Source organism: Anastrepha obliqua, chromosome 3, assembly GCF_027943255.1.
Source record: "Anastrepha obliqua isolate idAnaObli1 chromosome 3, idAnaObli1_1.0, whole genome shotgun sequence".
Classification (NCBI taxonomy): Eukaryota; Metazoa; Arthropoda; class Insecta; order Diptera; family Tephritidae; genus Anastrepha; species Anastrepha obliqua.
This window is the reverse complement of record NC_072894.1, coordinates 132,085,380-132,100,678: the sequence shown is the minus strand read 5'-3', so window position 1 is coordinate 132,100,678 and position 15,299 is coordinate 132,085,380.

Sequence of the window (15,299 nt, the reverse complement as noted above, 5' to 3'; positions counted from 1 at the left end):
AGCACTAAAGCGCCGTTTTGATGTCATTATGAGACCTTTAATGGGCTGATATCTACAGCCAGCCAGAGTTGTTGATGCCGTGGAGAAGATTGATGGGTTTTAGGTTGGCTTGCCGAAAAAAAAGCACCCAGTAACCTTCGGCTAACTGCCAAACCAAAGGCTCTTGAATCAGCATGACAAGTATGTTATCGATGGCTAGTTTAGATATACGAAGGCTAATTTGGAATACTCTTAACATACTGGTTTAAGGCTTATCTACCTACAAGATTGCTCCGTTTGTTCGGATTCTGCGTGTGTCCTGACAAGCAGAGATCGTCGAGTTGATTTTTCGTGTCGTCTCCCATTTCCTTAAAGCCGATTAAAGCCCATTTCCTTAAAGCCGCCGAAAATAGGCCTGGGGCCGAAGCGGAGTTTAAACTGATGCTTTTCAAGTGTCCCCAGGGACCCCTTACTGCTCAGCGGCAGAACGATTAAGCTGCGGTGCTGAGGCTCCTCTACCTTGATTAGGTTCATCCATCCACCGGAACCTCTCGGACTTTTTTATAACACTGGACAATATCTGAACTGTCCAGCTTCATTTTCGGCAACTAAATTCGGGTTCGTGTTCACCCTGGATTCCCTGAAGCAGGGATGAGCTTTGGCGAAAGCTCCTCATAGACGTTGCTAATCGTAGCAAGGCTCTAGAAACTATTTTGAAAACTTGTCGGCACATTTTATGACGAGGTTCGACATATTTTAACCGAGTCGAAAAGAGTGCTCGGTGACCATGCCTGATAGCCGCCCCTCAAGAGCTCTACAAAGAGGCATCACCACCCTTCCACTATTGCAGTTTGCGTTCACGAGGGCAACTTGGAGCTGATCCCTAGCCACCTCGTTATAAGCCATCCCCGCGGGTTTGATAATTCACAATTTCATAATTTTCACCATTTCAAAGATTTCAAAGTCAATTTCAAATGAATGCTCTTGCGAGGAGATCTATTTTCAATAATGAAAGCAATTTTAGATCATCATGCAGGTAGATTTCCACAACCAGGGTGAGCCATAAAAAGAAAGAACATTTTGTATGCGGCATGCCCATGTGCCTGTAGGCATGCACGCCAATCTTTTCAGACTCACTGAATGAACGACATGAAAACAAAAAAGTATTTGGAAAGCTGTATCAGAGTGTAAATCCCATTACTTTGTGATGGTTGGGTGGTAGAAAATGGCATCAAGGCCGAAAAATTTGGCCTACTGAACTGCTAATCTACCCTAGGCCTAGATAAAAGCGAGGCTGCGTACAGTTTTCGTGGTCCAAAATATTGCATTGCCATCTGGTAGAGATTTCAGTTTATGCAAATAAAGAATAGGATGTTTCTTTTGCTTTGTGTACTCTGATATAAATAATATATATGCGACTTATATATATATATGTACTAAAATCAGTAGTAGTGAAATACATTAGGTGCCTAAAAGCTTTTAAAACACCAAACCAGTTAGCATTCCTGAGTGGGAATGCCACAAACAGGCATTTCCTATTTTCGAATCGCTTTTGCACAAGCACGTTCACTATCGCTACAATGGCTTAGGGCATCTAAACAAGTTTGATAGGCAAGCCTAGTAAAAGCCCTCGTACCACCACTAGCCGCGCTGCGCTGTAAGTAAATACGTGACGACACAAAAGGTATCCGTACACCATACATCTTTGTGTGTGTGTGAGCACAATGCGCTAGACTCAAGTGGCTACCGGCTAATTGGATTTCACGCGAACGCTCATGTCCGCTTACTACAGCCAGCCTTTTCACAGGAGAGCAAGAATACTCGAAGGTGTTGATAGCTTAGATTGTCTATTTGCTTGCAAAGAGGAAGTGAGTGCGGCGCAAAAGAACTCAAACAAGTTCACTTGCTTGACAAAAATAGACTTCAATGATGTGCCTCGCTGGAGTGCTGGGCATTAATGCAGTAACACGTTAGGGCAGGCATAACGCGCAGCCAGCAGCTGTGAGGCTGGAAATGCTAAATAGGCATCAAGAACTTATTAGGCGCTCAGGCGCGCACTAAGCTGACATTGTTGAAGACGAGTTGGTGAATTGAAGGGGATAAAAACAAGCAAAACTTTTCGTATGGTGTGTAGTTTTAAATTTGGGAATTTAGTGAAAGCCTGAAATGCAATGGTTGCAATGAATTTAGAAAAAGGTAAATAACTTCGGAGTTAGGATCTTAGCTTTGACTGATTTTTTTTTGTTTTTTGATAAATGAATGATGTGAGCTTTGCAAAACTGCTTTTAATTAAATCTCAATATTTAGTTTTGCTTATAAATTAATCATTTCCTTTTAAAGACACCACAGGCTATCCCAATTTAATATTAATTAATTTTATATTGCACTGCATGCATTAGCCGAAAACCCGAATAACATCAATCAATGGCAAATGTTTGTTGTTTTATGTATTGAACTGTGTTATGTGTGCTTGTGGTTTTATTGGTTTCCATTGGCATGACAATGCCTTTGAGGTCACAACCACAACTGTGCACTGACAATTCTGTCATTGCGGTTGTTGAGCAAACTGAAAATAAGTCAAAAGTGGTAGCGTAGCTTGAAAAATATCCGAAATAATAATATTCCTTATTTGTATGCAATGATGAGTGATGGCGGCCGCCGTAGCCGAATGGGTTGGTGCGTGACTACCATTCGCAATTCACAGAGAGAACGTCGGTTCGAATCTCGGTGAAACATCAAAATTAAGAAAAACATTTTTCTAATAGCGGTGGCCCCTCGGCAGGCAATGGCAAATCTCCGAGTGTATTTCTGCCATGAAAAAGCTCCTCATAAAAATATCTGCCGTTCGGAGTCGGCTTGAAACTGTAGGGCCCTCCATTTGTGGAACAACATCAACACGCACACCACAAATAGAAGGAGGAGCTCGGCCAAGCACCCAAAAAGGGTGTACGCGCCAATTATATATATATATAATGATGAGTGATGAAAGTAGGGTTTACTTTAGTAAATTGCACATGAATAATATTAAATGCATGCAAGGTGGTACGAAATTAATCATACAATTTTGGTTTTGAATACATTTTTTGCTAAAAAAGAAATATTTGAGTGATGGAAATCTAACGCACTCCATTGCTTGCCTGTTTGTTTACTGCAACCGTCTATAACACAAGTTTCATATATGAATGATGTAAGACGCCATTTGCCAAAATTATCATCATCAACTTTGTGGGCTGGACAACCCTGACCAGGTCTTCGCCTGCTGCAGCATATGCCTCCAATAGTCGCGGTTTCGTGCCTGCGTCCCCATTTCCCGGAATTTCCAAAAAAAATTGGCGTCCTCATCTATTATCTGAGGACACCATTAATCTATCTGAGCGGCGGTGGATCCTTTTTCTATGTATGCGGCACTTTCGGTATTAGCCCGTAATAAGTGACCTGCCCACCTGGTTATTATAGAAGGCTGCACCTACAGTTTTTCGAGTTCAACATTATAGCGCTTTCGCTATTCACCTTTATTATATATTGCGCCAAAGAATAAGAAAGAATTGCGCCTCTCAAAAACCCCCTATTTGAGTGACAAGATTTCCCTGCCGTTTAGCAGGGTGGGGATAATAATAGAGCGGTACAGAGAAATCTTCGTTCTCCTGTCTAGAAGGGGGCTCTTTAGGTGATTGCGAAAGTCATAAATCTTCCGATACGGTGATTAATTATGCGCCACCTTGTATAGGTAATGTATATAATAATGATGTGGGGAGTATTCCGTATTTATTAACTTTATCAATCAGTTTCCAAATACAGACTAAACTTATAAGCTATGAGAAACTTAAATTAGGTCTTAAAGAAATATTCAAATGTATGTATTTATGTATTAATGTGTTTAGGGAAATTCAGCAATGGAATCACGTATATATATGAATGTGTATTAACATTAACATTACTAAAGCTAAGAGTCTATGTCAAGTTTGCAGTAGATGTAAGATAATAGATGTGAGTGTAAATGCAATAACAGTAGATTAACATTATTAAGAGTTTATAAAAGGTAAGTATGTTTAATACTATGTATGTATGTAAATTAAGTATGTGTGCATGTAACGTGTCAAATGGTAAGAAAGACTGAGTATAATTAAATATAAGAGTATGGTTTTGATTATAAGTAAGTATAGTAGGATGTAACATTATAATATATATAACTATATAATTAAGTAAACAAGTATGGCAGGTCGTATGAGTAACCTTACGAAGTAAGACCAGTGAGAGGCAAAAAAATAAGCATTTTATGGGAATTTCTTTCAACGAGACAATGAATGAAATAAAAATTCTGAAAATTCTGTACGTCATAAAGTGTAAACACTCAAGTGACTGTAATATAAAAGAAAATAGTGGCTGCAGAGCCTGTTTGTTGAAGTGCGCGCGGCCAGGCAACTATACCCTGTGCATAATTTTTTTTTTGGTTTTACTAAACCGGTTTTTTATATCGTTTTTGTAGAAATATATAGTTTTAAAAAATAAGTTCATTTTTTGGAATTTTTAATCTACGGTAAATCATTTTTTTTACATTTTACATGTATATAGTTACAAGTATATATTTTTTTAAAGAATAGCGGCGTCTAAAAACAAAATTATTTGTAAATTTCAAAATAAAAAGTAACTCCGAAAAATATTATATTAAAAAAAAAATTGCAATAAAATATTTTATATCAGAAAAGGTATCCATACTTTCAAGCACAACGCAATTACAAATATGTATTATAGTTAAAATTTCAAGCTCATCTGTCATAATTCATTCAATTTATGACTCTGGTCAGTTTGAAAAATATAGTTTCGAGACAGACAGAGTATAAAGTTTTCGCAGTGAATTGAGAGGGGCATCGTCAAAATTTTAAATTAAATTATTTAGAGAATCTGTCCTCCATGATCTTTTGGGTGATCATGAGAGAATATTTAAAGAAACAATAAAATCAAATATTCTAAATTTCGGTAGTGGTATAACCCCCTAAACGAGTTAAGTATGCTTATTCTGTACAACGCCTGAAGGTATGCAATTTTTAAACGTAAAATGCGCTGATTGCTTATCATTTGGATCACTTAGAAAATGGCTGCGCCTCTCAACCGGCCGATAAGATAGAATATATAATTTGAAAAAAGCGTTATGCGTGCTTACTACCTATAACCATTCTAATTTTATTATGCTCTACTCACTTGAGAGCAAGGCTCGTCATAGAGAGTCGCTGAGTCAAAAAGCAGAATTTTTTTTGAAAAAAAAAAAAATTATATAATATATGAAAGAATAATAGGTAGCCGTAATTGTGAGTGTATGTGGATTACCCCATTTGAGTTCGAATTCAGTACTCCTCCATAAGATAGTTGGCCATGTTGGAACTGCGATTTGCTCGATCAGACTATCGGTGGTAGCAGAATGTACCCCGAGCATAAAGCTTGAATTAGTAATTTTATGCCGTCACAATGCTTTTTCGATGCCGCTATATATTTCTTCGTCTTTTCTGAGTGACAAAAATTTGAAAAATTTTGAAGTGATCCTGAAATACATTTTCGTAGTAACAACAAATATTTTTAGTAGATTTTTTTAAGGCCTACTTTAGTCAGCATCGTCATCATTGGCATTACAATGCGGAGTGGACCACGACCTCGTCTACACTACGCCTCCATTCTTCTCGACAGTCCGCTTTCGCTCTATGTTGTGGAATTTTCATTTTTCATATATCGTCTTCTACGCCTTGCAGCCATCGACGAATTGGCCGACCTCTCCTTCTTGCTCTTTCAGGAATTGCTTCAAAAACTTTAGTCAGCATAGTAAACATTTTTTTCTTCTTCCTACAGTTACAATTCAATCGCTAAGTGTACTCCTTTCGTATATTAATGACTCTTAGATGCTGATATTGCATAAAGCCTAAAAAATTTTGCAATTCAAATATTTCCACAACTAAGCATTCGCAGGTGTCTATCGAGTATTTCTTATCGACAAGCTACTAAAATATGTCTTACACCGATACAATCATACATATGCATTTTTTAATTAAAACAATTTACACAAATACTTTCGCATTCCGTTTGTTCTGCCTCCCAGGCACCTATTAATTTAATATTTGTGTACATTTCAAAACCTGTTTCCGTAGCCCAAACACCAAACACCAAAAGCTAAATTATACATAACAAAAAATACTCTTACATATGAATTTACGTAAATCACAGTTATGATTGAAATCACCTCCTGCTGCACGCAATATGCCACATGCTACGTGTAACATGCAACATATAACATGCAGCCTGCCATATGCCCTTTATTGTAAACAAAGTAACCTGCAGCGTCCTTCATTAAAAGTATGGCGTACCGAAAAAAATCCGCTACAGCTGTATGCAGGCGAATGAATGGGAATTTAATAACAACAAAAAAAAACGTAAAAAAACTCGAGTCATGAATAACAATTAAAATAGTCCTTGCTGTAAAATTGCAAGTTTTAACAACCGACTCATGTGCTTATAGCGGCAGCAGTAAAAACTGAAACAAAAACAACAACAAAAATAATGTAATAATAAAGCGCATCATAACTTTTAGTTTGGCATATTTTGAAATTTTGTTTATGGTTTTTCTGCGTTCAGATGAGTGAAGCACAAAGCTTCACACACATACATACACATGTATGGATGTATGCGCAAGTATGCCCGCTTGAGGGCAAACGTGTGTAGGTCGATATGAGTTTTATGTTGGTGGCAAAAGTAAATTAAAAGTTATGCGAATGTTGCATGCGAAAGCGTTTTGAGTTTTTAAGCTTAGATAGGCGCCCTTATACACACACATAAACGTGCACACTCATGCATTTCGGTACCCTGCCCGAGTGAGTATAGCAGAAACAGTTTAAATTACTTCTAGGCTTTTGCTGACCGTCATTTGCTGTTTGAAACTATTATTACTTTTATCTGTAAATGAAATTAAAAAATAAATAAATTGAAATGTCGAAAATGTTTGCAAACTCATCACTGCAGCGGGCGGAGAGTTGGAATAGTAAAGTACTAAAAATGTGGCCATTTATAGGTAGTAAAGTGGATGGAAAACTCAGTTTGCACCATCAACAACTTTCCGATATGGAAGGTGTACCTATTGTTACCTTTCCTAGCTATATACGGTAGATGGCTTTAAGACTTTACCTGACCGGATTAGTGAAGCTAGGCTGTGGGCGCCTTTAGTTTCTGGTAGTGAAAAACACAATAATGCTTTTCCACTAAGGAAAAGAGGGCGTTGACGAGTCGACAAGAGTAGATTCATACGCTGTTTATCTGTGTAACGAAATATTTAGTGGTCTTAGTTGGTCCACGGCTACAAGGATTTTAAGAAGTGTGTATTGAGAATAAGATTGGCGTATATTAGAAAAAAAAAAATATAACAGGTGATTTTTTAGCTAGGTAGGTTTAAACAGCTGACGCACGTTTCGTGTTTTGTTTCACTGTCAAACATCTTCAGTTTGGTCTATAATTTAACCATGAATCGTCTTACAAACGAACAACGCCTGCAAATCATTGAATTTTATTATAAAAATGCCTGTTCTGCTAAGAAGAAGTTTAATCGACCCACTGAAGCGGCTATTCGAGCTAGTTTACATTATTGGACATCAAACCACCAAAACGCTTATGTAGAGTGCGAACTGAAGAAAATATCGCCGCTGTATCGGCCAGTGTTAATGATGACCATCAATTATCGATTTGTCGCCGTTCGCAGCAATTGGGCCTCTGTTACTCAACAACGTGGAAAATTTTGCGAAAGGATTTAGGTGTGAAGCCTTTCAAAATACAGCTGGTGCAAGAATTGAAGCCGAACGACCTACCGCAACGCAGAATTTTTGGTGAATGGGCTCTTGGAAAGTTGCCCGAAGATCCACTTTTTTATCGAAAAATTGTGTTCAGGGACGAAGCTCATTTTTGGATCAATGTGTACGTAAATAAAAATTGTCGATTTTGGAGTGAAGATCAGCCAGAAGAATTGCAAGAGCTACCAATGTATCCAGAAAAGGTCACAGTTTGGTGCGGTTTATGGGCTGGAGGTATCATTGGACCGTACTTCTTCAAAGATGCTGCGAATCGTAACGTAACTGTGAATGGTGAGCGCTACCGTGAAATGATATCCAACTTTTTTTGCCCAAAATGCAAGAGCTTGACTTGCGTGACATGTGGTTTCAGGAAGACGGTGCCACATGCCACACAGCACGCGTAACAATGGATTGTTGAGAGACGAGTTCGGTGAATATTTTATTTCACGTTCGGGACCTGTCAATTGGCCACCCTGATCGTGCGATATAACGCCTTTAGATTAGATGTTATTTTTTGTGGGGCTATGTTTAAGCTCATGTCTATCCAGACAAGCCTGCTTCAATTAACGCATTGGAAGACAACATTAAAGCATTTGTATGTGAGATACCGGCCGAAACATTGGAGAGAGTATGCCAAAATTGGACTAAGCGGATGGACCATTTGAAGCGCAGTCGCGGTCAACATTTGCATGAAATAATCTTCAAACATTAAATTATATGGACCGTACTATCGATTTAAAAAAAAATTGCATGTATTCTGCATTTTTCTGAATTTTACGTGTGTTGTTTTGAAAAACTTTCCTATAGCTCTTAAAAAATCACCCTTTATTATATTTTTGAAAATCCCTTTCTTAAGTAGGATTGACGTAAATTTATTTAGCACAGCTGACTTCACCGTTCAAAACTGACTGCGTTCCCAGCTACACTGTATGCGTCTGTCTACTGAGACAATTCCACTTTGATCAAAAGGTTCCTGGAACAAACGCCAAGTGACGCTCCAAGCCAAAAGAATCGAGTTCTACCTTTTTTTTGCAAGGTTGGCTCATCTGTGATTAATATTCCTAATAAAATTGTAGGGCAATTGTTTGTCATTTGTAAAAGTTATGCCGATTTGAGTAAATTTATCTCTGCACGTGTTTTCGATACAGTTTTAAAAATCAGTCAGAGGTCCATGCCGTTTTACAAGTATGTATAGAATGAGAATTACTACAAGCGGGCAGACTCCATTGCTTTTACTTTGTACAATAAAGAAGAGATGAAGAATGACCATCATCATGACTAACGAAATCGCGTAGCTTACCTATCTGGGTATAAGAATGCTACGCACACCGCAGCCCCCATCGATAAAACTTTTGATTCATAAAGTTCTGTCCTAACTTGTACTCGTTATTAAAGTTAGCATTCGTGATTTCCGATAAAACTACTTCCGGTCACAGCACCTTTGAACCAAGCAACCGTATTGCGAAAACTTCTAATATGTCAGCCTCTTCGTTCAAGCAATGAAATTTAGGCTGCTATTTTTTCTTGCAACCTCTTTTCCGTTTCTACTAGCCCATATAGTCATTTACTTGCTTGCCTGTGCTGGTGTTTAGTGTTTTCAAGCAACTGGTGTACCGTTACATGCAGGTTGAATCCAGCATTTCTTCCCCAGCTTGCCTTTCTTTGAAGTATTCGTATCATTTTCAATTCATTTATTTTATATAGACAAGCAGAGAAAGAAGTACAAGTAGATATCTAAGTTGTAACAGAAGTTCGTGCAACACAGTCAGGCAACCGAAAAGTACTCAAGTCGCGCAACCACTCAACTAAACAATTCCATTATTTTCCTTGTTTCCGCCGCTTGCCGCAGGACCGCTTTTGTCGTGCCCTAGCGTACGCTGCCTGGCTGGCTTCATGGTCAAATGGATTTCAATACAGTTGAGAGCACAAAAATATGAGCACCAAACAAATTTTTTATTTTTATTTCATTACTTTTCGCATGCGAGCTGTTAGACGAGCAATGCCAGCATGCTGGAGACTGAATTGAACTGCTATCACATAATGTTTTGTTGACCTCATCTTCTATGACTGATCTCCTAGTGCCTTTGGTGACTTTTTTTGTTTGGCAAACTCATGAGCTCCGGGCAGCGACTCACCAACGAGCTAGATATTGTTTATAAAGCCTGCCATGATAAAGCATTTTATGATAGACAGGAGGCTGTCATTCAAAATGGATTTTAAGAATACGACGGAAAAAGCATCAGCAGCCGTATCAGCAATGCTAAACGCGCGTGGGCTAAAGCAACGGCGACGGCAACTTCTAGCAGGCATTGTAAAAAAGCAAATACTATACGATGCTCTTTCTATGCAACACTCGTCTTACTTCCGCGGTATAAAGGCAGGGATGTGCACTTCGAGTATGCTGCGAGTTCAAAACTGTGTCCGAAGAAGCAGCGCTAGTAATCGCCGGAATGCATCCAGTGGAGATACTGGCAAACGAAATATTTGCAGGGGGTCAAACACTACGCTTCGTAGCATTGGAAAATAGTACCCTAACTTGGCAGCATAGATGGAACAACACAACGAAGGGCCGCTGGACACTGCATGCCAGTTTGCCGAAGCTGATTAGAAGGAAAACATGCAGAAGTAGTTTTTTATCTGACTCTATTTTCAACCGGACATGGGTGTTTCAAATCATATCTCTATCGTTTTAAACGATACAAGATATAATCTTCAAATGTGGTCATTATATTAAAGCTTCGCATATTTGGCGGAAATTACAATCCTGAGTCATGCGTACAATTCATGAAACAAAGCAGTGAAAAATAAACGACAGCTTACGATATGATAGCAGAGACGATGTATAAACTAAGATCTCTTGAAAGTCTACGGCGTAGGAGCGGCAGTTCCGAGGGGTGAGGAGCAAGACAAAATAACAGGCTTGTCCTTGTTTCAAAGAGCCACTAGAAGGTAGCGCGCAACCAGTGTTCATGAAATAAATTAAATAGAATGAAAAAAAAAAATAAAATTATAGCACATCAACATTTTAACATTATTGACTACTAGCTTTAACCCGCGGCCCCGCTCGCGTAGGAGTAGTTTTGAGGGCTTTAGGATATGTATATAAAAGAATTACAAACAATAATTTCATAGAAAATAATTTTTTATTAATAACCATAATAGGTATTACAATACCCGGCATCCGTTGCTATGCCTGGTTGAATAAAATCAAAACAACCAATCAGAAAAATATGAAGCAAAATTACTTTTATTAATTTTCTATCTCAAACCGTTTTTGAACTTTGCATTTGTGTCATAGTTGAACAGCTTATGCGGATTATGAAGTTTAAGCAAATATTCGATTATTAGTGACGAATGAGAGTGGTGGCGCGGCCTGGGGCTGTGGGAAGGAAGTTCCATCATAAAAACATACCTATAACCTTCATATGGGTGAAAATATGAATGTATATAAATTTTTACGTCATTTGGTGTTGTCGTTTCGTAGTGATGCGCGGACAACGTACAGACATTCACCTTTATAGTATAGATTTCTTTAACGTTCATAATAATGTTTTTTATAAAAGTATTGCTTATTGTATAACAAAAACCATACCAATCCAAGCTTCACACCTTAAACAAAAATTCAGATTATTTGCACAAACTTTTCACCCCAATTCTACGGAATACACGAACAAGTAACACATTTTTCATCATTTTCAAACTTGCATTTTATCATACAAAAATTTAACGGACTATAAAACTGCATACCAAATATCTTTCTAGATATTCTAGTACAATTCAGAAGCACCAAAACCATTTGCTGATTTTAAAAGGTGCATTTATTGTTACCAAGAGAGTATCCTAACCGCGGAAACGTATATCCAAACACTTAGCACTCTACACTCTTCACGTGCACTTGCTTCTATGACTACAACTGTATAATCAGTTTTTCGCAATTATAGCACAGTACAATAGTAATAGTTTGTTGTTATTGGCATACTATTTATATTATATTTTGCTGCTGATGCCGCTGCTGTTATTATTGCTATATGTCCTTGTGTTGTTTAATCGACACGCCGCATCGTAATGACAGTACGGCGCACTCAACAGGAGTTGATTTCCGCATTTACTTTCCCTCTACTTAAATACACACTTGCCTCTGCTTGTACGCTGCCTCGTAGTGTCCTCCTTTATTATAATGCTTTACCACTATGGCTGCCATTTTTAGTTTGCTTTCGCCAGCATAACTGAGGTGCTTCCAATTTTGTTCCTTGCCATTCTTTGCTCCATTTGATCAATGCATGGATTGTACGCGTATTCTGTTGTTGCTCTGCCATAATGTTCGACATCACGCTTTCACGCTTTTTCTTTCAGTTATTCATTTAATTTGGTATTATTTTTATTTATTTTATTTCTTCTCCTCCTTTCGGACACCGTTCAATGTTTCGCTTCCTTATGTTATATCTTTCAGTGCCACGGCATACTAGGCTGCTCCGTGTGTCCTTAGTGATTATATTGTGTTAAGTAGTTGGTGTTTTGTTCATTCATTGGGGTTGCTCTACCAACAAATCTCACACTCTCTGTGTACCATTGCCATCTTTCAATAAATCTGTGCTTGCCGGCACTCAGATTGCTTGTTGTGAATCTATTATTGAAAATGCATTGATTCCAATCAAAATATCCGGTAGCTTTGAGATTGAGTGCAATGAGAGATTTGAATACTAAAAATTTTAAAGCAGCTGGTACTGGACTGCGTCGTTTAGAGACTTTGAAGTTCAGTATTGAAAAAGAATTAATTGAATTAAAAAACGATTTTGATCCAAAAAGTTTGCTTTTGTCTTAGAACTTTTCTGTACGCACAATTGTTGCTAAATTCATTGAAAATGCTTGAGGTTTAAGGATTTTTAAGCAGTTTTCCTAAGCCTTAGGTACTTCTAGAAGGTGCTAACTTACTTCTTTGGAAAATAATTTAAAATTAGTCAAAATACTGTTAGGAACCATTTATATAAGGCTTGATTCAAGAAGAATATCGATGTATTGGTGTCACACTAATTGGGAGAAAATAATCTTTTGAATCCAATTGATGCCTGCGATTCTTTGCAGAAGCGCAATGAAAGCAACTCACTTTTAAAGTGAAGACCCACTAAAGATGAACTCTGAATCACATAAGAAAACAACTACCGAAAAGGGTTGTGGTTAATCGCAGAAAGTTGGCTTAAAGGAAATTATGACAAAATTGACAAAATCGAGAAATGCACAAAACCGTTTTCGTAGTCTAATACATAGACATACATATCGCTTATTACTTCAATAGTGTCATAATCCAAAAAATAAAGCAAAGAACCAATTAGGGGGAAAGGAAAGAAGGGCCTTGGGTTAGAGGATGACGACCGCTAATTACCTTCGTATTAACTGCTTCAAGTTACTGATGAATTTCACCCGCAATATCCGCAGGTGTAGCAAAAAAGTGAGAGTTCAGATGTTTAATCTTTGCCCGACGACAGCAGGACAGCTGCGAAGAAAGAGCTCAGATGATTCCACTTCATCCTCCAGACAGCTTCTGCAGAAAGCGCTTGAGGTAATCTCAAGTCTCACCGCATGGACACCTAACAGACAATGTCGGGAAAGGATACCTAACAAATTCAAGAGCTTCGGCTTTGTTAGCCTTAGAAACTCCCTCAAGCGCGCCCGATCTACAAGTGACCAGAAGGAACTCGCGAGTAACCCAGCGCTCGCTGAGTTAACGCTAGGCCCATATTTCCAGGAGTAGACCACAGGTTTTTAAGGAAGCCCCAGTCCTCTCATTTCGGTATTAAACCGTCTACTGGGTCCCCTGTCTAACCAGCTCATATTAGTTTACCTTTATGCCACTGTGACCGGGAACCCGAATGAGCCTAAAAATGCAATCTGTTACAACAAAAACATTGCTCTTGCTACGTTCCGGGTACTTACATAAATATTTCACTTACAAAACTAATTTTCTTATTGCTTAATTTTTTCTGTGTTTCTTGAACCAACCTCAATTTGCGGCACCTCCGTTGCATACGTTCAGGCGCACCAACGTGCTTACTCGTAATTCATGGTGAGTTCCGCCCGAATCAGCGTATTTTCTTCAGCCAAATTGACACTTAGCGAAAATAATTTGCAACACGCCGCTCAAACTACACAACAACAAACAAAAACCACAACAAAAACAACAGAAGTGTGACAGCGAAACAATGCGTTCACTTTAGTACGACAACTTGAAGGATACGCGAAGGAGAATGGAAACGCAGGCGTGCCTTGCGGAGAGTTGTGCATGGCGAATGGGAGGAGAAATGTTGCATACGTAATACGACATTGTTGCACATAAATATTTAATTTTATTTATTACAAGCGAAATTAACGAAACATCAAATGGCGAGAACTCGTATTTTTGTGTTGCTGCTGTTGCGTTACTTTAGCGTAATTGCAGCGCGAATATGAGCAAACACATGTGCGCGCGCCTTTGCGTGTGTGAGTAACTGAGTGTGTGTGCTTGCAAGTTGCCGCATACGTTAAGGCCGAACGAACGCGCAAAATTATTACTGTTAGTGCGGCAGTGAACGAGAGTTGCAAGTGTTGCAAGTACATACATAAAATTGTTTGTGTTGTTGCCGTTGTTGCAAAGCGTAAATTATATTTAATACACCACTTGAGCAGCACTTTAGCGGCGACAATGCCAACGGCAGGGCAACACACTGACACATGCACGCACGCACAGCCAGCAGGCAGGTTGCCAAAACAGCGCGGAGGAGGAAGAATCGCGAAACAGCAAAATTACGGCCAAGGCAGCGAGTGGAAGAGGCGCAGAGGGTGCTCTGGTAGACAACAATGCTGTTGTTGCAAGCGTCAAAGCGCGACAGTAGCGCCTGGGGACTCTTTAGCGGTGACAGGCGGCTGTTGTTGTTGCCACTGCACAACACTTACAATTGTGTTGCTGTTGTTCTTGCTGCCACTGCTGCTGTTTTTCTGACATTGATGTATGACGTTGCAAGCTCATATTGCACGCAGCAACATGCGTGTCCATACTGGTGCTTGAGTACGTATGTGTGTGTGTATGTATGTGTTTTAGATGTGCATGTAAATAATGTTGCACCGCCGGTATTGCAAGCTGTTACGTTTTTGTTGGCGTTCTACCGCCTTATGGCGCTGTTGCCGCCAGTGGAACCCACACTTGCGAGGAATCATTTTCACAGCTAAAGTTTTCGTTTGTTGCTTCTCTGTTTCGTTTTTCTGCTGGTTGGGTTGTCGGTTTTTGACTGCTGTTGCCAGGGGACAAATTTCACAGCCTCGCTTTGGTAACGTCAACAACAACAAAAAAAAATTTATGACTGACATTTCGTTGATTGTTTGTTGGCTGTTTGTTGATGTTCTTTTGAAATATTTTATTGCTGCAGCTTTTTTGTTGCTTTTATTGTTGTTGTTTTTTAATAAGTTTTCGTGTTTTAAGTTGCATTTTAACGATTGCTGCAACGTTTTTATGGCCCATAAAAATTACTG